The sequence below is a fragment of the Paramisgurnus dabryanus genome, chromosome 8 (assembly GCF_030506205.2).
Source record: "Paramisgurnus dabryanus chromosome 8, PD_genome_1.1, whole genome shotgun sequence".
In the NCBI taxonomy this organism is placed as follows: domain Eukaryota; kingdom Metazoa; phylum Chordata; class Actinopteri; order Cypriniformes; family Cobitidae; genus Paramisgurnus; species Paramisgurnus dabryanus.
Window position 1 is genome coordinate 37176234 of NC_133344.1, and position 25986 is coordinate 37202219.

General features: G+C 39.7%; 7 non-coding genes across 7 annotated transcripts; 5 read left to right on the plus strand and 2 right to left on the minus strand.

Annotated features, from left to right (window-relative positions):
* The first annotated feature begins 2432 nt into the window (after positions 1-2432).
* trnag-ucc (transfer RNA glycine (anticodon UCC)) lies at positions 2433-2504 on the plus strand. Its single transcript has one exon. It is a non-coding gene; the product is annotated as a tRNA-Gly (tRNA).
* A 108-nt stretch (positions 2505-2612) lies between these two features.
* trnad-guc (transfer RNA aspartic acid (anticodon GUC)) lies at positions 2613-2684 on the minus strand. Its single transcript has one exon. It is a non-coding gene; the product is annotated as a tRNA-Asp (tRNA).
* An 826-nt stretch (positions 2685-3510) lies between these two features.
* On the plus strand, positions 3511-3625 carry LOC135771976 (U5 spliceosomal RNA). Its single transcript, XR_010543177.1, has one exon. It is a non-coding gene; the product is annotated as a U5 spliceosomal RNA (small nuclear RNA).
* A 16904-nt stretch (positions 3626-20529) lies between these two features.
* On the minus strand, positions 20530-20601 carry trnad-guc (transfer RNA aspartic acid (anticodon GUC)). The gene has a single exon. It is a non-coding gene; the product is annotated as a tRNA-Asp (tRNA).
* An 827-nt stretch (positions 20602-21428) lies between these two features.
* On the plus strand, positions 21429-21544 carry LOC135771977 (U5 spliceosomal RNA). The gene has a single exon (XR_010543178.1). It is a non-coding gene; the product is annotated as a U5 spliceosomal RNA (small nuclear RNA).
* A 2170-nt stretch (positions 21545-23714) lies between these two features.
* LOC135771981 (U5 spliceosomal RNA) lies at positions 23715-23830 on the plus strand. The gene has a single exon (XR_010543182.1). It is a non-coding gene; the product is annotated as a U5 spliceosomal RNA (small nuclear RNA).
* A 1091-nt stretch (positions 23831-24921) lies between these two features.
* trnag-ucc (transfer RNA glycine (anticodon UCC)) lies at positions 24922-24993 on the plus strand. Its single transcript has one exon. It is a non-coding gene; the product is annotated as a tRNA-Gly (tRNA).
* The last annotated feature ends 993 nt before the right edge of the window (positions 24994-25986 follow it).

Here is a 25986-nt window from a genome sequence, read left to right on the forward strand (position 1 = left end):
AAAACACCCCACAAAACAACCTTAAAGCATTACTGCAGATTTTTTTTCAAAACAGTGCCATAGGAATATAGCAGCATTTTATGTGCTTTACTTTCTTCATTATTTGGTTAAGAACAAATGTTTAAATAAAGATATGGTACAATATAATAGATATATAACCCAGATGATCTGGAAGGCTTATCCTCTATCAAGCAATATACAAATGATCTTATTAAAACACTGTTACAATTGCTAAAAGGGGGGTTAGTTAAGAGAAGGTCAAGGGACAAATGCCAAAGGAAACGTTAATCACAATAATGGTGACTTCAAATAAACCCATTACAAACACAAACTGGAGATTTAATGTGAGACATTTTGTGGTAAATGTCCATTTGACTTTTGATTACATCATGTCTTTAAAAAGAAAGAAGATTTGTCTACTAAATCACGTGTGTGGATGCTGGAATAGTTGAGCCCTAGACCTTTTACGCACTTCCGCATTTTTCGACTGGAAATACGTCAACAAAGTGTATTACAACTTCCTGTTATCGTAGCGGCAGATAGAGTAGCAGTTTCTGTAGTGTTCCAGGCTGTTCGTCTTCCAACCAGAAACAGCCCTACCTTTATAATAGTATATAATAGAAATAGTAAGTGAAGAAAGTGCCGCAGCAAAAAGAGTGAACACGCAAGAACGGGAAACTTTTGCCAACCGGCATTCTGTCTATATTAAAACATCCAGTTTGTGAGGCTCCTTGCTCTCTCTCATTGACCTGAAGCATCTACCTCTCACTACTACCTGTCCCTGTAGTATATTTGATACTTTAACCACATGTAACAAGAAAACATTACGTGTTATCTCATATAGAAATACACATCTTTACAGCAGACTGCCAGTAACATTTACCTAGTACAGCAGCTACACCAAATTACTGGTTATGTTAATCTCATGCCATCTCACTTAAACATAACTTACACACGACATATTCACTGCGATGTGTTAAATCTTACATTACAAATTCACAACCCCTAAGATTTACAATTAACGTAAACTGAGTTATAACCAGTTTTGTAGCTAAAGCTTACCTTGGTAATTGTGGATAAACTCTGCATGGAAGAATTTATATCCTTATCCAGTTTGTTCTCTTTAGTGGACGAATGTATCTCCACACTCTTCACCACTTCGGCGCTGGTGAACTTTGGTAGTCGAGTTAGGAAATCGGAAACACTCTACACTCTAAAAAAAATCCGTAAAAAAACGGACAAAGTACTGTGTAAATCTAAAGGAATTTTCTGTATTTATGTTTTACAGGTGTTTATCTGTTTTTTTAAAATAACATGTTGCATTATGGGTGCAACAACTCCTGCTGCAATCTTTCAATTTTGCCTCTCTATCACCATCTCTGTTTGAAACCTAAAATTACAAATTGCTTGCAGAGTTCTTTTCTAACATGGATGATGTTTAACTTCTAAACAAATGCTGTCAGAACAAGATACAAGTGTTTAACTATTCCAGCATCAACATATGTGATTTAGTAGACAAATCTTCTTTCTGACGTGACGTGTAAGTCAAATGGATATTTACCACAACCTTTATCACATTAAATCCACAGTTTGTGTATCTTTTAGATTCATTTGAAGTCACCACTACGGTGATTAGTGTTCCCTTTAGTTAGGCTTTTGTCCCTTGACCTTTCTGAACTGACTCTGCTCTTTAAGCATTGCAACAGTTTTTTTTTTTTGCTTTTAGCAATTACATCTACGCTTGGTTGTTATAATGTTTTACTGGATAGCATTTAAATATGAAATGATAAAATAAGAATGAAGAACTGAAATGTATAAGAGTGACACTGTATTGAATAAGATTGCTGCAAATGTATCAGTTGTGGTTTTTGCTTCAGAGACATCAACACTTTGGATACAAATCTCAACAATGGTGAGAGTAAATGTTAAGAGAGTTTTCCACAATCATGGTACCCAGCATGCATTGCGGCATGAAGCGTTGTTGTTGACTGTCACCATTGTTGCGTTTCATAGGCAGATTGAAGTGTCCCTAAAGGCTACCGACAATGTCTTGTAAATCTACGGACAGTGTTCTATAAATCTACAGAATGTTCCGTTTTTGAATAAACAGAAATGTCTGTAATCATAACGGAAAAAGTGCCGGTAATTTTCTGCCAAGACATTATCCGTTTTTTTACGGATTATTATATTAGAGTGTAGCTGACATTTCTCCACCAACAACAAAGCTTATACTGGAACTGTGTTTATGCTTTGTTGACGTATTTCCGTTTATTGCGTAAATGGTCTCGTAAATGGTATTTTGTTCTGACAGCAGTTTAAAAGTTAATCGTATCACTTTGGAAAATAATGCAAGTTATAATTTTAGCTTTCAAACAGAGATGATGGCGAGTAAGGGAATCGACTGAATCCGTGATCAATTCAGCTGTTTGCCTGCGTTGGTGGTATAGTGGTGAGCATAGCTGCCTTCCAAGCAGTTGACCCGGGTTCGATTCCCGGCCAACGCATTGCTTTTTGCTCGACGCCATCGTGAGAACGACAGCAATGCAGCGCACTACTTCAGCCGATTTTGGTGGCTCGTGCAAGCTGTTTGAGAAGTCAAACGAAAAGGAGATCTCCCCGTCGGGGAATCGAACCCCGGTCTTCCGCGTGACAGGCGGAGATACTGTCCACTATACTAACGAGGACCTGGCGCCCGAGCGGAGTCGTCGAGCCGAATCGTCGGTCCATACCGCAGCTTATAACACACATACTCCCCATTTGTGAGGACAGCCTTCCTGTTCATTCCCCTCGTTTTTTGTTTATTTTGTGTGTTTGTTTATATTTTAAACAGTTTCTTTACCTTCTTTTTTAAAAAGCATTCCCTTCCACTGCCCCAGCCAACTACAATCCTTACCCCAAAATCAGTAAACCCCCTAGATAGCTCCTTTAAAAGGACAACCCTACCCCATTGTGAACCTTAACCCAATCCCTCCCCTTGCTTTTTTACTTTTTATCTGGAATAAATGAAACTAAACTACACCATGCCCTAACACCGGCTATCATAAACCCAAGAAGAATTTTTGAAGTGACAATTACCTCTTAAGCTGAAGGTCTTAGACATTGTTCTTCTGTTGGGGCCCTATCTTTCCTTTTTTTTTCTAGAGGCTATGGAAATTAATGAAGATTCCCCTGTCCTGGAAGAAAATTCCTCTTCTGTTATTTTTGGGGTGGCTTTTGTTATTTTATTTTTTGAGGTTTGAGAACCTAACGGAATTTAGATTTTAGGTAACCTGTGCCGGTGCATCCTCTGTGTAATGTGCAGAGTTTCATTCCCCAAAACCTCTCAGCAAAAGATCACACTGTGACATGTTAGTAGCCTATGCCTGTGTCTTTATTTTGCGCAGGATGGCATTTCTACTTCTTTTGCTCCTCCCAGGTGGCAAGGTCTGGGTGGATCCTGATCCAGAAATTACCCTTTTTGAACATTATGGTGTGGCACAGGGACCACACTGGGTCGAGGTTTGTTGGGCATAACTCAAGTCTTCCTTCAACTACGCATAAATCTTTCGCCTTTTACTAAAGATTTCCGTGGAGGGGACCAGTGTGAGTTTGTTGTATTTTTGGATGCTCTGCTGTCTGCAGAGCTGCCTAAGTTTGGTCAATTGAAGAAAGTCTTTCATTAAGGTTTGGTTTCTCGCGAGGTGTTCAGGAGTGTTAGTCGCTTTTGCAGCACTGCTCCGTGAGGGTTGAGACTTTTACGTAGCATTTGTTTTGAATCATTGGTGTGGAGGGTGTTTCAAACTGGCCAAGTCACGTGATTTTAGCAAACGAGGCTTCATTGCGTAACAACCGTTTGGAAACGTTGCGGAAATCCGATGGTTCACCGCTAGGGGGACTTGGTCACAAATGACCAGTGTCTAATATGGTTAGGTGAACTCGGGTCAGTTTGATCATGCATCCTTCTGACTAATAACACTACCATTTTGTTTACATTTTGTTTATAGACAGATTTAATGACAGAAATGTGCATAATTAAAAGGGGAGATAGTTTTAATGATTCGTTTGCCCTAAATAAAACTAAAAATCACACATAATACACTTTTAATTATTTCTTAATTAAGTTAAATCATTTTTTAAACATATTTTAATAAAAATCTTGCTATTACTTTGTAAAATGAAGTGTAAAATGTTTGGACAGATCTGCTTTTACACTATATTGACCAGCAGGTGTCGCCAACGAGTGTGGTGTTACGAACGCTTAGAAAAACTGAATACATTTTCGAAGCAATTGGTTCAATTGATTTGAAGCTTCTAAAAGCTTGGTTTCTCCCATCACTAGTGTTCAGTGGCTTTAAAGAAAGGTGCCGGGTAACTCCATCATAGGGACGGCAAGAGGTGCGAAAACAGCAAAGGGGCATCACTGTTCAGCTAGTGCATTTCGATCGGCAGTCCAGAGACAAAGTAAACCTCCCCATCGGGGAATCGAACCCCGGTCTTCCGCGTGACAGGCGGAGATACTGTCCACTATACTAATGAGGACTTCACACACTCACAGGTGTCACGCCGGCCAACCTGCCCTTCGAAAGAAAACTCTTGGTATTCTGTGGTTATCAATTTACAGACACCAGCAGGAGGCATGTAAGGGAATCGACTGAATCCATGATCAATTCAGTGCAGCTCTGCAACAATAGTTGTTCAGAACATCCACAAGTTCTGTGGAGCAACAGACGTTTGCCTGCGTTGGTGGTATAGTGGTGAGCATAGCTGCCTTCCAAGCAGTGGCCGGCCGTGTATACCTGTAGAACGATGACTAGCCAATCAGAAGCGAGGAAAAATTTGAAGGCGTGTCTCAGGTTGGCCGCACTGAAACATCGGTTCGAATCCCAGTTAAGGTGAAAATGAAGACGTTATTTATATCTTTTGACACATTTACTAATTCATATATTTAATGATTATAAATCAGTTATCACTTTACTTTGTTTTTTTTGTATGAAACTTGTTTCTGAATACTTTTTGCTGATGCAATGTGTTATATGTGTTTATAGTGTATAAATGACTAGTTTTCAGGACATTTTTAGATAAAAAAAAAACTTTTTAATAAAAATTCAAATTTAAAAGAATACAATTAAATGTATGTCTATTTAATTTTAACCCTGGAGAACCCAGGAAAATCCAAAACCCCATTTATTCTATTGAACAAATTGACCCCGTGGGTTCTCCAGGGTTAAAAGACAATCATTCTACCACAACAATATGAACATGTTAAGTGCACAAAAATGTGAACAAAGGCAATTAGATTGAATAAACACATACTGTACATACTGGAAATATCTCAAGATGACCAAAATAAATAATCAATCTATGAAATTAAGTGACAGTTTAAAAACATCTACTGAATAAAGAAATATGGAAGAATAAAAAAGAAACAGGCTGAATAAGGCTACACAGTACTTTTTCAGTTAAACACAGATGACCCTACTGCCCATGTGAATGTATACAGTACAGTTATAAATAGGATTGTGCCAAAAGTATTAAACTACTACAGTGGTTTCTGCATGTAACAGATGTCCATAACAATGAAAATACAGAGTTATATTTCTATGATAAAATAATTACAATGCATACACTCAGAAACAGGACACATGAGGGCAGTCACTTTGAGTTGAGGGGTACCCAGAAGAGGCTGCAGGGAGTCCTGAGAAAGACTGGACAGCAGCTGCAGGGAGGAGTAGTGTCTGTAGACTGTGCAGAGGTCACTGGGAGGAGGGATGCAGGATGACATTATTCATAGATTAACATTAGATTTGTTAAATCTGCTTTGAAATTGATTAAGTAAAATGATCTTAAATGAAGTCCTTACACTGACAGAACACGGTTTCCTGCACTGGTCTTAAAGGTGATGTGGTCTTACTTGTAGATAACTCAAGCAACTGTGGAGGTACTGGCAAAGGAACCCTCACTGGATCAAAGGGAACTGGTGAAAAACAATAACACTGATCAGGAACAGGCATATCTTTACAGTCGAGTCGGCATGTGTACATGTCCATATACCAACCTCCCGTGGAGATGAAGTAGCACTGTATTCATCAGGCCGGGCTGGTTTTGAGAGAGTTGCTGGTGGTTAATGCCTACCTAACACAGAAAAATGTAAATGTGTTAATTAATAGAATGTAAATGCATGCAAACCCATAGAACACATGTTAAGAATCTTTATAATATTAGGGGTGTGGTATGATAATGGGTCTACATTATATGAGTACTCTACAGCTTTCTGTTTCTGTAAATCATGTGCATATAAAACTTTTAAAGAATAACATGCACAAAAAAAACATGCAAATCCCAAACTCTGTACTTACCCTCAATGATGAGATATAAATATTTTCAATGTTAGAACAATTGACACAAGAATTAAAACAGACCTGAACATGTGTGCGTAAATCAGTTTCTCTGTGTGTATGTGTGCTTGTAAGTGTGTATGTTACAGTTTTCCTCTGTGTGTGTCAGTTTGTCTGTGAGTGTGTGTGTACACATGCACCTTTGCCTGTGTGAGGTTGTTGGCCTTGGATATTGGATGGGGATATTAAAAGCAACATTCTCTTCAATTCTTCTTCATCCTCCATTTCTGTGAAACAAAGCATAAAAAAACGTGAGGGCATGTCCCAGGTTTTCTCGCACTGAAACATCAATTAGAATCCCAGTTAGGTGAAAATGAAGATGTTATTTATACCTTTTGACACATTGACTCATTCATAAGTTTAGAGATTATGAATCAGTTATTACTTTACTTTTGTTTTTAGTATGAAACTTGTTTCTGAAGGATACTTTTTACTGATACAAAAATAACAAGACTTTTCAGGACATTTTCAGTTAACTAATTTTTTAATAAAAACTAAACATTAAACGAACATAACAAAACATAAAATGCATGCCTCCAAACAATGCAGGCCATGCAAACAATGGTAAAAACATTCTCATTAATAAAAAAAATATATGCATATTTAACACTTATTATTTTATTCACATTTTACAATCCTGCATGGAGTCAACATGGCATTCTAAAGTAAAAAAACAAACAATCAAAAAAGAAACAGAAAGACTAATAAGGCAAGAACATACCAGACATCCATGACAAACAAGATACAGAATTATATTTTTATGATACAATAATCACAATATAACCAGGAAACTTGAGGGCAGTCACTTTCCCTTTTCTGCTTACCCATCTGTAGCTCTCGATTAAAAAAAGGTGTTTCAGCAAAGTCAGCAAATGGCATTCGAGGATTGGTGAGGCCTTCAGCTACATACATCTGGTATACCTTTGTGGAGCAGTAAAAGTACTTCACGTTGCCAGACTGATAAAAAAAATGAATGGAGGAGCCATCACCAAGATAACGTGACTTAGGCTGTCCACAAGCAAGACAGTTCCTTGTCCTTTTTATAACAGGCTGCTGTTGCTGTTGCTGCTGTTTCTCCACAATCTCTTTCACCATTTGTTCAATCTCACCCTTATTTAGCGAGAACTCCTGGGGCTTATTGCTGGGTGGGTTCACTGGGGCAGGTGGGAGGGTTACCACTGGAACACTTACTGTTTCACTACCTTCTGTAAGGTGATGCCACAGCTGCTGGGTCTCTTTTAGTTTCTCTGAATTGGTGTTTAGGGATGAACTTGTGTTCGTCATCTTGGCCAGGTGTTTCACATAGCGTGAGATATGATGTTTCATGGTGGGGTGTAGGAGGCTATTGGGATCCCTGGATGCAGCCTGCACAAGGGCAGCATACTCTGCATCCACCTGGGTGAGAAGGTCTTTCTGCCCATGGTACTTTGCCAGAAGGCCATTAATGGAATCCCTCATGGGATGTGTCCACCGAAAATGGTCCAGGACATAAAGTAAACCACCTGCCATGATGGGTCCTGTGCGTGCAGCTCTTGGAGAGGGAGCAAAGGGCAGTGGTGGTGTCATCTCATCTAAAGGAGAGAAAAGGGGACAGAAAAGAATAAAGAATTTTGGTAACACTTTACAATAATGTTCATTAGTTAACATTAGTTAACTACATTAGTTAACATGAATTAATAATGAACTGCACTTATACAGCATTTATTAATCTTTGTTAATGTTAATTTCAACAATTACTAATACTTTATTAAAATCTTGTTAACGTTAGTTAATGCACTGTGAACTAACATGATCTAACAATTAAAGCTTTATTTCTATTACTAACATTATCAAAGATGAATAAATACTGTAACAAATGTATTGCTCATGGTTTGTTTGTGTTAGTTAATTCATTAACTAATGTTAACTAATGACCCTTATTGTAAAGTGTTACCAGAATTTTCCCTTTTACTGTATCTCTGAATTATCTGTAGTATTCAAATAAATAAGGAATAATTAAGGGATGAATATGGGAGCTGAATTACCTTTTGCTTTGGTGGGCTGTGCAGGCTGGATCATTGTTCTTAAGTCAAGGGAAGCCACACCAAAGATGTCATCCTGGGGCAAAGGGTAATTCATTTGGGTTACAATCTGTGATTACATAGTTACACTACCAGTCAAAAGTTTCTGGATGATAAGATGTTTTTAAAATAAGTATCTTCTGCTCACCAAAGTTTCATTTATTTGTTTAAAAATACAGCAGGTCTTTTGAAAGTTATATTTATCAAATAATCATTAAAAAATGTACAAGACTGTTTTCAACATTGACAATAATTAGAAATGTTTCTTGAGCAGCAAATCATCATATTAGAATGATTTCTGAAGGAACATGTGACACTGAAAACTGGAGTAATGATGTTGAAAATTCAGCTTAGCCAACACAGAAATTAATTGCATTTAAAATGTATTCAAATAGAAAACAATTATTTATTATTAATATTACTGTTTTTGCTGTAATTTGGATCAATTAAATAAAGCATTGGTGAGCAGAAGAGACTTATTTTAAAAACATTTAAAAAATCTTACCATCCAAAAGTGTACATTTTGACAGGGATTAGCTTAAACCAGGACTAGGCCTTATTTTAATTAGGAAATATAACCACCAAAATATAACTACTACTAAAAACATTACTTTGTGCATTTTGAGGCAAAACAAAGGGCAATGATGTATTTTACAGTTTTTTTCGATTGCTAAACGACAGTGAGCACAACTGGAGCTACATGTGCAAAACTCTAACTACAGTCTGCAATACCAAAAGTCACATGAGCACAACTCTACACACATGGCTCAAAACAGCTCCGTGCAGCCAAACACTAAACACAACCCTCACTGAGATAACACACACTGTCACTCACAACACACTGAGAGGAAAAACACTAACATCAAACACCAATACACAAAATACTAACTTTATATCTTTACAGTTTTAACAATTTCAGTGATGTCACACCAAGTAATGTTTTCTTTAAAGAATGATTTATTTATTGATTTATCACATTATTTTTTTAGAACACCATAATTTTTTAAGGTAAATGAAAATTAGCAGTTTGCTTCAGTTGTCTGTAGTAATTTACGGAATTACAGTAATGAGAAAAAAAGGTAGAAACTTAAAGTACATGAAAGGTAATATTATATATAAATGAAATACATATATGAAATTGAAATTTATATTTATATGAAATTGCAATCAGCAGTGTTTGAAAGGCACAAGGCTGAAATCTTTTCTGTTTTGAATGTGTGGTTCACAGTTTTGACAGCAGTGTGTTAGCATTTGAACAAAGTGCTGTAAATCCACAGTGTTGTGCAGGTTGTGATTAAAGTCATGGGATAAGTGTGTAAAGTTTTGAAAACTGTGTTCAAGCAATGAAAAATGATCTAGAGTTTGGTCCACATGAACTGCTGCTGTGCAGACTGTAGTTAGAGTTTTGCACATGTGACTCCAGTTGTGCCCACTGTCGTTTAGCAATCGAAAAAAACTGTAATATATGTCAGTGCAAGTTGTTTTCAGTTTGGACAGCTCTTGCATTTATTTTAGTCTAGGACTAGTCTAATACCTGTCCAGGAAACCGCCCCTTTGTGTTTCAGTGAGTGAGGATATTTGTAAGTACAACAGTCAAGTTACCTGAGAAACATGTTCCTCTGTCACCTCCTCTGGTGGGTCATCGGGTGGGAATCTCTCACTAAGAACAGACGGCTCTAAGGACTGATGCTCTCCCTCCCCTGCAACAGGTACCTTCTGGGACTTGTGCTTGTCCCAGTCCAGGGGGACAGGACGACAACCAGGCTCCACATACTGCAGTCCAAACCTTTCTCTGGTGTCTGTCTGTGAGACAAGTAAGGCAGGGTACTTGGCCTGGCCTGTCACCACGTCTGAGAGCTTGTTCAGTTCCATGATCAGCACAGGATCAAAAACTGCAGGCAACTTAACTTCAGGATGCTTCAGGTCTACAAGGCGCTGGAAATTCCAGCGTGCCACTCCAATCATGCCTTGTGCCTGGAAAAGTTCTGTTGATACCTGAGTGCCTGTGACCCATCTCGCCTGATGGAAATGGAACCCCTCCTGCTGAGAGGTGCCTCTCACAGGGATCCACACGGGTACAGCTGCTGCCTCCCCCTTCACATGGTTCAGCTGGACCGTTCCACCATGCCTATAGAGGATCCCCTCTGTAACCTCTGGGTCACTCAGGCAGCCTCTGAGGATGTGGACTCGCTGAATCCTCCACGTCTTCAACATCGATGGTTTGAACAGTTGCACACCATCAGGATCGCATTCTAAAAAGAATCCTTTGAGAACTCTCTCCACTCTATCAAGCAGCTCTTTGGGGTGTGGAATCCTGGTGCGGCAATGCTCCCTGATGTGTTGATTTGTTGGATTTGCAGGCACTATCCCACAGAAGACATAAGCCTGCTTCAGTCTCTCTAGGTCCGTCTGGTCCACAACACTAAAAGCTGTTGACAGATACTTACAGAAAGCACTGTGCAGTGGATGGTGCTCTGACACACACTCTCTGGAGAACCGACGCATGCAGTCCAGCTTAATGTTGATGTTGCTGTTATATTCATTGCGGGAGGCACAGTTGTTAATGAGATGCCCAGAGGTTGCAGCAGCCAATATAGCTTCAGTGGTCTTCCAAGAATCCCAGAGGAGGTGCTCCTGGGGCTCAGGGTTTGGGATCCTGAAGGCAGCACAGCAATCTCTGTTCCAAACACAAAGAGAAGTATATTTAAAACATTAAACATTTAAATACATTAGGAAACATGTATACTATACTATACTGTACTATACTATACTATATTTTACTATATATTATACTATACTTTATTTTATTTACTTTACAAATGTAACACAGGTGGGAAGGAAAATGTGACAGCTGGCCAAAATGTGACAGCTGCTCTTACCTGTCAACCCATTGGTAGTTGGCTTTTGGCAGTCCTGCAAAAATGTAACGACGAGACAGCCCCTCATACATTGGCTGCAGGGATTTATCACTTTCAGACTGCAGCATCACCCAGGACAAGATCATCCAGTTTTCATTCATCACAGCATAGGATGACATAGTACCTGATGCAAGCATAACTTTCCGGGCCACCTTGCGTGTATGGTCAGCCCTTAAGGCTTGTCCAAACGTGCCTTGAAGGAGCAGATTGAGTGTGCTCTCCTGCCTATGGTATTCCTGAATGAGGCAGTCAACCAAGTAGTGCGATGAGACTGTTACTCCGCACCAGCCAACCACATCACCATACTCACCAAATGGAGCAGGAGTATTTGTTGCTCTTAGTGCCCCTGTGATAGTCTGCTGACCATAAAGTCCACTTTCTCCATCCAGCACATTCTTAACAGTGGACAGGTAAGCCAGGTGTGCACGCTCATACCTGAGGTGGAGAGCTTCATTCAACTGATTGGCCATATCATTGGGAGACTTTGCTGTGCGCCGCAACTCATCCATCACAGTCTTACATATGGCCTTCTTGTGTGTCATAAAAGCTGGCAAAATGTTGGAGAACCGACTCGGCAGCATGTCTATCCATTGGGGTTTGTCTGCAAACCAGTACTTTTTACAGACTTTACAGCTGAGCCGAGAGGCCAGTATGTAGTACTGGCTGCTTGTACCAATAATGACACAGGGTCGTCCAACTCCTGAGGAGACAACGTGGGGATTCGGACAGCTGTACAGACATGGCAGAGTGTAGTTGTTGCGGACTCTTTCCATAATGGTGTGCTCTGGTTTCCAAATGAAGAATGGATGAAGTTGAAAGTATTTTGGCGATGGCAGCTCATGGACAGCATCAATAAGCTCAGGCTGAGGTAGGTAACGCCACAAAGAGATCATCTTCATTGGATGTCTCACCGGTCTAGAACCTGGCCACAGTCCCAAGGCTTCCATTTCTGTTTTCATCCAGATTCTCTGCTGTTGAGAGCAGTGCCATCGGATCACATCCTGCTCATAGCTTGGCAGTGGTGGAACAGTATGCTTTTCCTCCAACTGAGTTGAGGGGTACCCAGTAGAGGCTGCAGGGAGTCCAGAGAAAGACTGGCCAGCAGCTGCTGGGGGTCCTGAGGGAGGAGTAGTGTCTGTAGGCTGTGCAGAGGTCACTGCGAGGAGGGATGCAGAATGACATTAGTCATAGATGAGCAATGCATTTGTTGAATCTGGTTTCAAATTGATTAAGTAAAATGATCTTAAATGAAGTCCTTACACTGACAGAACACAGTTTCCTGCACTGGTCTTAAAGGTGATGTGGTCTTACTTGTAGATAACTCAAGCAACTGTGGAGGTACTGGCAAAGGAACCCTCACTGGATCAAAGGGAATTGGTGAAAAAAATAAAACTGATCAGGAATAGGCATATCCTTACAGTAGAGTCGGCATGTGAACACGTCTATATACTAACCTTGCCGTGGAGATGAAGTAGCCCTAAATTCATCAGGCCGGGCTGGTTTTGACAGAGTTGCTGGTGGTTTACGCCTCCCTAACACAGAACAATGTAATGTCATTCTTATGCCCTGTAGAACTGTCCCTTAGTAAATGTGTTAATAAATAGTAATGTAAATGCATGCAAACCCATAGAACACATGTTAAGAATCTTTATAATACTAGGGGTGTGGTATGATAATGGGTCTACATTACATGAGTAATTTACAGCTTCATGTATCAGATGGGATGCATCATTCTAGTCCAAATTAATTAATAATTAATTAATACATATTTGTATTTTTGCTGCACTTCTGCATTTTGGAGATATAAATCTTTTACTCTGTAGATCATGTACATACCAAACCTTTAAATTATAACATGCAAAAAACAAAAACATGCAAAACAAGAACTCTGTACTTACCCTCAATGATGAGATATAAATATTTTCAATGTAACAACAATTGAACACAAGAATTAGAACAGGCCTGAACATGGCCTAACCAACACACAACAACAAATCAATGTAGAAAAGATAATCCTGATTCATGTCAGAATCATTCCTAGTGTGCAGAAGGAATAAGACCTTTGACCACTGGGACTCCAACAACCTCTGAACCTGAAAGCATAGTGATTATAGTTTTACTTTAAAGCATTTATAACATAAACAAACAGAATGACATACAAAAGCCTTAACTGTTACAGTTTTTTTCGATTGCTAAACGACAGTGAGCACAACTGGAGCTACATGTGCAAAACTCTAACTACAGTCTGCAATACCAAAAGTCACATGAGCACAACTCTACACACATGGCTCAAAACACCTCCGTGCAGCCAAACACTAAACACAACCCTCAATGAGATAACACACACTGTCACTCACAACACACTGAGAGGAAAAACACTAGTGTCAAACACCAATACAGAAAATATAAACTTTTTATCTTTACAGTTTTAACAATTTCAGTGACAAAAGAATATTTTCTTTAAAGAAAAGAGTGACGTTCTTTCACGTGATTTATTGAAATTTTTAGAACTTGGTAAATAAAAATTAGCAATTTCATTCAATATTCTGTAGTAATTTAGGGAATTACAGTAATGAGAAAAAAAATGGAGAAACTAAAAGTAGGCTACAAATTGTAATTTAAACAAATAATTGAGGGACTAATCCTGCCTCTCTCTAGCATCAGGCCACATGTTTTCATCCACATCACATCTAATGTTCTCTCTTGCCATGCACCTGGGGAAGAACCTTCTGGAGTGCCTTATCCATCCCTGGCAGTCCTCTGGACTCGTGTCCTCACATCCGGCACGCATGGCTTCTAAAAGAGACATCTGGTCATGTGGGTGGTGATCAAACACTTTCCACCTCCAGGCAGAGAAAAACTCCTCTATTGGGTTGAGGAAGGGTGAATATGCAGGCAGGTACAAAACCATAAATCTCTGATGTGCTGCAAACCAATCTGTGACAGCTGCAGAGTGGTGAAAAGCAACATTATCACAAACTATAACAAAAACTTGGGGGTTTCTTCCTGGCTCCCCTTGTTCTGCTGGCACTAGCTGAGCATAGAGCTGTTCTAGGAAAGCTATAAGCCTTTCTGTGTTGTATGAGCCAATGAGTGGTGTGTTGAGAAGCAAACCATCATTGGCCATTGCAGCACACATGGTGATGTTTCCCCCCCTTTGACCTGGAACCTCCACAGTGGCCCTTTGACCTATAACATTCCTTCCTCTGCGCCGTGTTTTGGCAAGGTTGAATCCAGCTTCATCGAGAAATACAAATAAATGTGGTGTTTCCAGTGCTTCCAACTTCATTACTCTCTGTAAAACAGTAAGTGCACAGTAAGTTTTACTGTAGTAATGCTAGTGTTTTTTACAGTAAATATGTTTTATAGCTGTGTATGTAACCTCAGACATCTTACCTGGACATATTGGTATCTTTGCTCTTTTACCCGTTCACTGTTTCTCTCGAACGGCACAGTGTATAACTGTTTCATTGTAACTTGGTGTTTCTTTAGGACTCGAGCAATAGTTGTTGTGCTAACAGAATGGACATTTTCAAATATATCATTATCAGCCAGCACTCTCTCTTGAATCTCCCAGAGTTTTACTGCATTGTTGACAACAACCATGTCAACAATAGCATTTTCCTGCGCATCTGAAAATATTTTTCCTCTTCCTCCTGTTGGGGGCAGCCTTTGGGTCCTGTTGTAAAAATATATTTTACAGTCAAACTTACTGTAAATATATATCTGTGTACATATTCTATAATTGCAATACAAAATAAATTCAGGTAATGTTTTTATTTACTGTAAGGATGTAACTGTCACCTGTTTGTGTGATGGAAAATTCGCATTACAGATGCCACTGTGGATCTTTGCAGATTGGGTTGCACCCTCAACCCTGCCTCTCTGAATGAGAGACCATGGTTCACGACATGGTCTATAAGTGTAGCCCTTATTTCATCTGAAATAACAGCTCTTTGTCTTCTGTGTCTTCTTCCACGCATTCTCCCTCTCCCTCCCACCCTTCTACCTGCATGAACTCGTCTTCCTTGTTCCATTTCAAAAATTAGTCTTTCTGAGCTCTACCTATATCTGTCTATATATATATATATATATATATATATATATATATATATATATATAGGTGTGTTTGTGTGTGTTCACTAAAAAGCCTAAAACAAGACACCTGCTTAGCCTTTCAGCTGAAATTGCTATCAGCAGTGTTTGAAAGGCACAAGGCTGAAATCAATTCTGTTTTGAATGTGTGGTTCACAGTTTTGACAGCAGTGTGTTAGCATTTGAACAAAGTGCTGTAAATCCACAGTGTTGTGCAGGTTGTGTTTAAAGTCATGGGATAAGTGTGTAAAGTTTTGAAAACTGTGTTTAAACAATGAAAAATGAACTAGAGTTTGGTCCACATGAACTGCTGCTGTGCAGACTGTAGTTAGAGTTTTGCACATGTGACTAAAGTTGTGCCCACTGGCGTTTAGCAATCGAAAAAAACTGTAAGGTAAATGAAAATTAGCAGTTTGCTTCAGTTGTCTGTAGTAATTTACGGAATTACAGTAATGAGAAAAAAAGGTAGAAACTTAAAGTACATGAAAGGTAATATTATATATAAATGAAATACATATATGAAATTGAAATTTATATTTATATGAAATTGCAATCAGCAGTGTTTGAAAGGCACAAGTCTGAAATCTTTTCTGTTTTGAATGTGTGGTTCACAGTTTTGACAGCAGTGTGTTAGCATTTGAACAAAGTGCTGTAAATCCACAGTGTTGTGCAGGTTGTGGTTAAAGTCATGGGATAAGTGTGTAAAGTTTTGAAAACTGTGTTCAAGCAATGAAAAATGATCTAGAGTTTGGTCCACATGAACTGCTGCTGTGCAGACTGTAGTTAGAGTTTTGCACATGTGACTCCAGTTGTGCCCACTGTCGTTTAGCAATCGAAAAAAAACTGTAATATAACAATTTACAGGCATTAAATCTGATCACGCCTAATAATAAACAAACAGTGATTTGTCAGTGTGTTGGATGGATAATCCTGATTAATGTCAGAATCATCTGTGTGCAGTCAGAGTAAATCCCATATGGACTCCAACAACTTGTGAACCTGAGTGCACAGCACAGAAACAATGTAACATCCCAAACATTTACCATCTTAAATAACACTGAATTAGTATTATGACCCGTTGGCCCAACGACGGAATCCAACAGCAAAGGTATAATGCGTTTAGTTTTTTTAGGGTCCCTTTAACTTCAGCTGCACGCTTAATCTAACTCCAATTTTTTAAATGGTTATTACATTTAGATAAGGAATCTAATTAGGAATTAATCCTAACTATTGGTTATGTATTCATTTAGATATTTGATTACAGTTTTTTACGATTGGTTACACACAAAATCTTTTCATGTCACACGATTTTCAAAACCTCTCACTCAAAGTGCAAAACTACATGCCAAATCTTCAAAACCATAAGCTATTTCTCAGCCTTTGACTCAGTTTTCGATTGCATAAAACACTTTTTTCAAAACACTACACACAATTCTCTACCTAAAACACAAAGATCTATGAGGAAGTCACTTTCCTTTTCCAAACACAACCAATCAAAATGCTACACTCATTCACCAGGTCACATAGACACACTCCTCACATGTGCAAACACTAAATGCTTTACTGATCACTAACCAATCACTGCTTTACTTTACAGTAGTATAGATATGCCTATAAATAGGTCAAAGGTCACTGTTTTTTCAATCTGCACCCCCCCTGCCAATTCCTGGAACAGGACCCCACACACAATTTACTGTATTCTACTGTAAAGAATATACTTTTGGTTTACATGTTTATAGTTTTGTTGTATGCTAATGTATACAACAGTAATATTTGGACTAATAAATATTTTCTGTTTCTACATTGCATTGGCGTCTCCGGTGTACTTTTTACCCCTCTCGGCAGATTACTTTCACTGTAGAACATTGTATTGAAATGTAGATATAAGCCCATGAAAGACCAAAGAGCTTTAGATTTAGAACAGCAGTGTTTAGATGGTATATCCAAAAATGTATTATTTTGAAAGAAGTGTTTGCCATTTGATGCAAATGCTTCATTTTGACACGTGTTTGTGGCATTTTGAATGCAGTGTTGCATTTTGAAGGAGATATGTGCTATTTTGCATTTTGTGTGTGCAGTTTTGAGAATTGTGTGTAGAGTTTTGAAAAAAGGAGACTTAGTTTTGAAAACGTGTGTAAGCAATTGGTAAAAACTGTATTAGATATTGATATTCTGGGTATCCCATATTTTCAATTGTTCATTCATTAGGGACCCGATGTATATAGAGGACTGAAGTGTTGTTTTTTTGTATGTGGATGCATGTATGTGGTTCTCACTCAGTTGGCCTGTAATTTTAGACGAATATGTGGGTAGCATCTTTCTCCCCAATTCTTCACTCTCCTCCACTTCTATGAAAAAAGAACAAACCAAAGATTGGTATAAAAATATGGAATTGTAAATATCATCAACTGTTATTTATTCACGGAAAACTGGGTGAGCATTAAGGTACTTTACAGCAATACCCTGAGTTCACATTCATATGGGTGCACTTTCAGAAAAATATGCATATAGCAAACACAATAAATGTGTGTGTGTGTGTGTGTGTGTGTGTGTGTGTGTGTGTGTGTGTGTGTGTGTGTGTGTGTGTGTGTGTGTGTGTGTGTGTGTGTGTGTGTGTGTGTGTGTGTGTGTGTGTGTGTGTGTGTGTGTGTGTGTGTGTGTGTGTGTGTGTGTGTGTGTGCACCTATGTCTGTGTGTGGTTTTTGGCCATCCTGGATTTTGGATGGGGATATAGAAAGCATAATTTTTTCCAATTCGTCATCATCCTCCATTTCTGTGAAACAAAGCGTAAAAGCAAAGATGCAAATCATATGTCATCCCACATTTACACATTTCAATTTGACCTAATATACTTAACTGTACTGTCAACAAACCTGGAGGATGAGAGGCAGATGCTGCCAGGCCAGAGGAAACAGTCTGAAGCTGGCTTCTTTTCCGAGCGAGGTACTGCTGCAGCTGATACATTTTGTTGCCTGGAAAAGGCTTTGTCTGGAGGATGAATGAAGCATATCCATCTGCTCTGCTCTCCCAAATATCCCTCCAAGTCTTATCTGCATGAATCCCAAAGCCAACCAAGTTGTCATCTTCATTCCTCGCAGGTGGTGCCACTGATCTCCCAGCTAAATACTTTATAAGGTCCTCGATTTCCTGGAAGCTTTTACTGTACTCTAGAAATGAAACTAGGCTGTCCTTCTTGGGACCCTCTGGTTTGAACTGTCCGGCTCTCTCCTCCTCCTCAACCTTCTTAGTCAAGAATATGGTATAGCCTACATCATTCTCTAGCAGCCACCGGAATGACTTGCCTTTGTACTTTCCAAACTGAAGCACATACTCTCCCAGCACCTCCTGTCTGTCTGAAACATCTCCTCCTCTCATGAAGACAACAGAGCGGGCATTCTCCTTGACCTTGTCTTCCCTTTGAGGGGCTGATTTGTCCTGGAGGCTGGGGTTGTCTTTGATCGTCTTGGCTTCATCTGAGGGATCTTGTCTCAGATATCCAGTTGGTCCTTTCCTGAAGCACACTTTGATCTTGCCTGGGAAGATCACTTTCACCTTCATTGTGTTGTGCTGTACACAAAGAGCTGATTAGTGTTAATGGTCTGTTGCATTAGCACACTTAATTAATTAACACACTTCTATTTTAATATGAATATATTTTTTTAATAAATAATGCATCAATTAAATGTACTAGTTTATTCTGAAATAACTAAATAATTATTAAACATTGTAATTAATAATTGATCAAATAAATAAATCAATAAGTACACACACACACACACGCACGCACGCACGCACGCACACACACACACACACACACACACATTCTGGTTTCCATGTTTTATGGGGACATTCCATAGACGTAATGCATTTTATACAGTACAAACTGTATATTCTATTCCCCTTACCTGCCCCATTCCCTAACCCCAACCATCACAAAAACCTTTCTTGTACCTTAGATTTTCAATAAACATCATCTTGTTTGATTTATAAGCTTGTTTCCTCATGGGGACATCAAAATGTCCCCACAAGGTCACAAAAACACTGGTATTCCTATCTTTGTGGGGACAATTGGTCCCCACAACGTGATAATTACCAGGTACACGCACGCACACACACACACACACACACACACACACACACATATATATAATATGCGTAATTCCATTGTACAATTCCATGAAAAGAACAATATTTACTATTCAATATATTTCACAATATCCACAGACTATTAGTGTGTTAAACTATCTATTTTTTTCATAATAAAATGTTATTCATATATTATTACACTAAATTGCACACACGTTTTTGTAATTAATTTTTTTTTAAGTACATAGTAAGATCAATGATGAAACATTCACCTTTACAAACAAATATACTCTTATAAAAAACAGCTTAATTTTATAAGAGTTTTTATTTTTTATAATAGTTTGGTTTACTGTACTTTTATAATAGTTTGGTTTAACTGTTTCCTAACGTCACAAACCATTCAACACAATTAACAATACGATTGCATGATAACATACATGCAATTTAAATGATAAAATATATTAATGATAATGTATATGCAATACAGTAAGTTAAGTTAGTATTGCTAAAGTATATAATTCACCTTACCTTCTTGGTTTGTCGGGCTGATTACGTAAACAGCAGTCACCGTTGGTAAATATCTGTCTTAAGGTAGTTTAGACAGTTAATATTAGTTTGTAGAAAACAAAACAAGTTTTTATCCGACAAATCTGTAAACAAATACCTCTCCGATCGTAAAACTCTGCTCCTCCACTGCGAATCAGATAACACTGGGCTTCTTAAAATCCCCGCCGCGGAAAAAACAAAACAGCGCCATGACGTCAACGTGTGGCCAAAAGTATATTGCATCCGTAGTGTTAAGCACTACCTTAGAGAATGAATTGGAAAAGTTAAGGGAAGTTAAGCTTAACTACTTTCGGCTCGTGACCCGGGTTCGATTCCCGGCCAACGCATTGCTTTTTGCTCGACGCCATCGTGAGAACGAGAGCAACGTACTACTTGAGCCGATTTTGGTGGCGCGTGCAAGCTGTTTGAAAAGTCAAACGAAAAGGAGATCTCCCCGTCGGGGAATCGAACCCCGGTCTTCCGCGTGACAGGCGGAGATACTGTCCACTATACTAACGAGGACCTGGCGCCCGAGCGGAGTCGTCGAGCCGAATCGTCGGTCCATACCGCAGCTTATAACACACATACTCCCCATTTGTGAGGACAGCCTTCCTGTTCATTCCCCTCGTTTTTTGTTTATTTTGTGTGTTTGTTTATATTTTAAACAGTTTCTTTACCTTCTTTTTTAAAAAGCATTCCCTTCCACTGCCCCAGCCAACTACAATCCTTACCCCAAAATCAGTAAACCCCCTAGATAGCTCCTTTAAAAGGACAACCCTACCCCATTGTGAACCTTAACCCAATCCCTCCCCTTGCTTTTTTACTTTTTATCTGGAATAAATGAAACTAAACTACACCATGCCCTAACACCGGCTATCATAAACCCAAGAAGAATTTTTGAAGTGACAATTATCTCTTAAGCTGAAGGTCTTAGACATTGTTCTTCTGTTGGGGCCCTATCTTTCCTTATTTTTTTCTAGAGGCTATGGAAATTAATGAAGATTCCCCTGTCCTGGAAGAAAATTCCTCTTCTGTTATTTTTGGGGTGGCTTTTGTTATTTTATTTTTTGAGGTTTGAGAACCTAACGGAATTTAGATTTTAGGTAACCTGTGCCGGTGCATCCTCTGTGTAATGTGCAGAGTTTCATTCCCCAAAACCTCTCAGCAAAAGATCACACTGTGACATGTTAGTAGCCTATGCCTGTGTCTTTATTTTGCGCAGGATGGCATTTCTACTTCTTTTGCTCCTCCCAGGTGGCAAGGTCTGGGTGGATCCTGATCCAGAAATTACCCTTTTTGAACATTATGGTGTGGCACAGGGACCACACTGGGTCGAGGTTTGTTGGGCATAACTCAAGTCTTCCTTCAACTACGCATAAATCTCTCGCCTTTTACTAAAGATTTCCGTGGAGGGGGACCAGTGTGAGTTTGTTGTATTTTTGGATGCTCTGCTGACTGCAGAGCTGCCTAAGTTTGGTCAATTGAAGAAAGTCTTTCATTAAGGTTTGGTTTCTCGCGAGGTGTTCAGGAGTGTTAGTCGCTTTTGCAGCACTGCTCCGTGAGGGTTGAGACTTTTACGTAGCATTTGTTTTGAATCATTGGTGTGGAGGGTGTTTCAAACTGGCCAAGTCACGTGATTTTAGCAAACGAGGCTTCATTGCCTAACAACCGTTTGGAAACGTTGCGGAAATCCGATGGTTCACCGCTAGGGGGACTTGGTCACAAATGACCAGTGTCTAATATGGTTAGGTGAACTCGGGTCAGTTTGATCATGCATCCTTCTGACTAATAACACTACCATTTTGTTTACATTTTGTTTATAGACAGATTTAATGACAGAAATGTGCATAATTAAAAGGGGAGATAGTTTTAATGATTCGTTTGCCCTAAATAAAACTAAAAATCACACATAATACACTTTTAATTATTTCTTAATTAAGTTAAATCATTTTTTAAACATATTTTAATAAAAATCTTGCTATTACTTTGTAAAATGAAGTGTAAAATGTTTGGACAGATCTGCTTTTACACTATATTGACCAGCAGGTGTCGCCAACAAGTGTGGTGTTACGAACGCTTAGAAAAACTGAATACATTTTCGAAGCAATTGGTTCAATTGATTTGAAGCTTCTAAAAGCTTGGTTTCTCCCATCACTAGTGTTCAGTGGCTTTAAAGAAAGGTGCCGGGTAACTCCATCATAGGGACGGCAAGAGGTGCGAAAACGGCAAAGGGGCATCACTGTTCAGCTAGTGCATTTCGATCGGCAGTCCAGAGACAAAGTAAACCTCCCCATCGGGGAATCGAACCCCGGTCTTCCACGTGACAGGCGGAGATACTGTCCACTATACTAATGAGGACTTCACACACGCACAGGTGTCACGCCAGCCAACCTGCCCTTCGAAAGAAAACTCTTGGTATTCTGTGGTTATCAATTTACAGACACCAGCAGGAGGCATGTAAGGGAATCGACTGAATCCATGATCAATTCAGTGCAGCTCTGCAACAATAGTTATTCAGAACATCCACAAGTTCTGTGGAGCAACAGACGTTTGCCTGCGTTGGTGGTATAGTGGTGAGCATAGCTGCCTTCCAAGCAGTTGACCCGGGTTCGATTCCTGGCCAACACATTGCTTTTTGCTCGACACCATCGTGAGAACGAGAGCAACGCAGCGCACTACTTCAGCCGATTTTGGTGGCTCGTGCAAGCTGTTTGAGAAGTCAAACGAAAAGGAGATCTCCCCGTCGGGGAATCGAACCCCGGTCTTTCGCGTGACAGGCGGAGATACTGTCCACTATACTAACGAGGACCGGGCGCCCGAGCGGAGTCGTCGAGCCGAATCGTCGGTCCATACCGCAGCTTATAACTCACATACTCCCCATTTGTGAGGACAGCCTTCCTGTTCATTCCCCTCGTTTTTTGTTTATTTTGTGTGTTTGTTTATATTTTAAACAGTTTCTTTACCTTCTTTTTTAAAAAGCATTCCCTTCCACTGCCCCAGCCAACTACCATCCTTACCCCAAAATCAGTAAACCCCCTAGATAGCTCCTTTAAAAGGACAACCCTACCCCATTGTGAACCTTAACCCAATCCCTCCCCTTGCTTTTTTACTTTTTATCTGGAATAAATGAAACTAAACTACACCATGCCCTAACACCGGCTATCATAAACCCAAGAAGAATTTTTGAAGTGACAATTACCTCTTAAGCTGAAGGTCTTAGACATTGTTCTTCTGTTGGGGCCCTATCTTTCCTTTTTTTTTTCTAGAGGCTATGGAAATTAATGAAGATTCCCCTGTCCTGGAAGAAAATTCCTCTTCTGTTATTTTTGGGGTGGCTTTTGTTATTTTATTTTTTGAGGTTTGAGAACCTAACGGAATTTAGATTTTAGGTAACCTGTGCCGGTGCATCCTCTGTGTAATGTGCAGAGTTTCATTCCCCAAAACCTCTCAGCAAAAGATCACACTGTGACATGTTAGTAGCCTATGCCTGTGTCTTTATTTTGCGCAGGATGGCATTTCTACTTCTTTTGCTCCTCCCAGGTGGCAAGGTCTGGGTGGATCCTGATCCAGAAATTACCCTTTTTGAACATTATGGTGAGGCTCAGGGACCACACTGGGTCGAGGTTTGTTGGGCATAACTCAAGTCTTCCTTCAACTACGCATAAATCTTTCGCCTTTTACTAAGGATTTCTGTGGAGGGGGACCAGTGTGAGTTTGTTGTATTTTTGGATGCTCTGCTCACTGCAGAGCTGCCTAAGTTTGGTCAATTGAAGAAAGTCTTTCATTAAGGTTTGGTTTCTCGCGAGGTGTTCAGGAGTGTTAGTCGCTTTTGCAGCACTGCTCCGTGAGGGTTGAGACTTTTACGTAGCATTTGTTTTGAATCATTGGTGTGGAGGGTGTTTCAAACTGGCCAAGTCACGTGATTTTAGCAAACGAGGCTTCATTGCGTAACAACCGTTTGGAAACGTTGCGGAAATCCGATGGTTCACCGCTAGGGGGACTTGGTCACAAATGACAAGTGTCTAATATGGTTAGGTGAACTCGGGTCAGTTTGATCATGCATCCTTCTGACTAATAACACTACCATTTTGTTTACATTTTGTTTATAGACAGATTTAATGACAGAAATGTGCATAATTAAAAGGGGAGATAGTTTAATGATTTGTTTGCCCTAAATAAAACTAAAAATCACACATAATACACTTTTAATTATTTCTTAATTAAGTTAAATCATTTTTTAAACATATTTTAATAAAAATCTTGCTATTACTTTGTAAAATGAAGTGTAAAATGTTTGGACAGATCTGCTTTTACACTATATTGACCAGCAGGTGTCGCCAACAAGTGTGGTGTTACGAACGCTTAGAAAAACTGAATACATTTTCGAAGCAATTGGTTCAATTGATTTGAAGCTTCTAAAAGCTTGGTTTCTCCCATCACTAGTGTTCAGTGGCTTTAAAGAAAGGTGCCGGGTAACTCCATCATAGGGACGGCAAGAGGTGCGAAAACGGCAAAGGGTCATCACTGTTCAGCTAGTGCATTTCGATCAGCAGTCCAGAGACAAAGTAAACCTCCCCATCGGGGAAATCGAACCCCGGTCTTCCGCGTGACAGGCGGAGATACTGTCCACTATACTAATGAGGACTTCACACACGCACAGGTGTCACGCCGGCCAACCTGCCCTTCGAAAGAAAAATCTTGGTATTCTGTGGTTATCAATTTACAGACACCAGCAGGAGGCATGTAAGGGAATCGACTGAATCCATGATCAATTCAGTGCAGCTCTGCAACAATAGTTGTTCAGAACATCCACAAGTTCTGTGGAGCAACAGACGTTTGCCTGCGTTGGTGGTATAGTGGTGAGCATAGCTGCCTTCCAAGCAGTTGACCCGGGTTCGATTCCCGGCCAACGCATTGCTTTTTGCTCGACGCCATCGTGAGAACGAGAGCAACGCAGCGCACTACTTGAGCCGATTTTGGTGGCGCGTGCAAGCTGTTTGAGAAGTCAAACGAAAAGGAGATCTCCCCGTCGGGGAATCGAACCCCGGTCTTCCGCGTGACAGGCGGAGATACTGTTCACTATACTAACGAGGACCTGGCGCCCGAGCGGAGTCGTCGAGCCGAATCGTCGGTCCATACCGCAGCTTATAACACACATACTCCCCATTTGTGAGGACAGCCTTCCTGTTCATTCCCCTCGTTTTTTGTTTATTTTGTGTGTTTGTTTATATTTTAAACAGTTTCTTTACCTTCTTTTTTAAAAAGCATTCCCTTCCACTGCCCCAGCCAACTACCATCCTTACCCCAAAATCAGTAAACCCCCTAGATAGCTCCTTTAAAAGGACAACCCTACCCCATTGTGAACCTTAACCCAATCCCTCCCCTTGCTTTTTTACTTTTTATCTGGAATAAATGAAACTAAACTACACCATGCCCTAACACCGGCTATCATAAACCCAAGAAGAATTTTTGAAGTGACAATTATCTCTTAAGCTGAAGGTCTTAGACATTGTTCTTCTGCTGGGGCCCTATCTTTCCTTTTTTTTTCTAGAGGCTATGGAAATTAATGAAGATTCCTCTGTCCTGGAAGAAAATTCCTCTTCTGTTATTTTTGGGGTGGCTTTTGTTATTTTATTTTTTGAGGTTTGAGAACCTAACGGAATTTAGATTTTAGGTAACCTGTGCCGGTGCATCCTCTGTGTAATGTGCAGAGTTTCATTCCCCAAAACCTCTCAGCAAAAGATCACACTGTGACATGTTAGTAGCCTATGCCTGTCTTTATTTTGCGCAGGATGGCATTTCTACTTCTTTTGCTCCTCCCAGGTGGCAAGGTCTGGGTGGATCCTGATCCAGAAATTACCCTTTTTGAACATTATGGTGTGGCACAGGGACCACACTGGGTCGAGG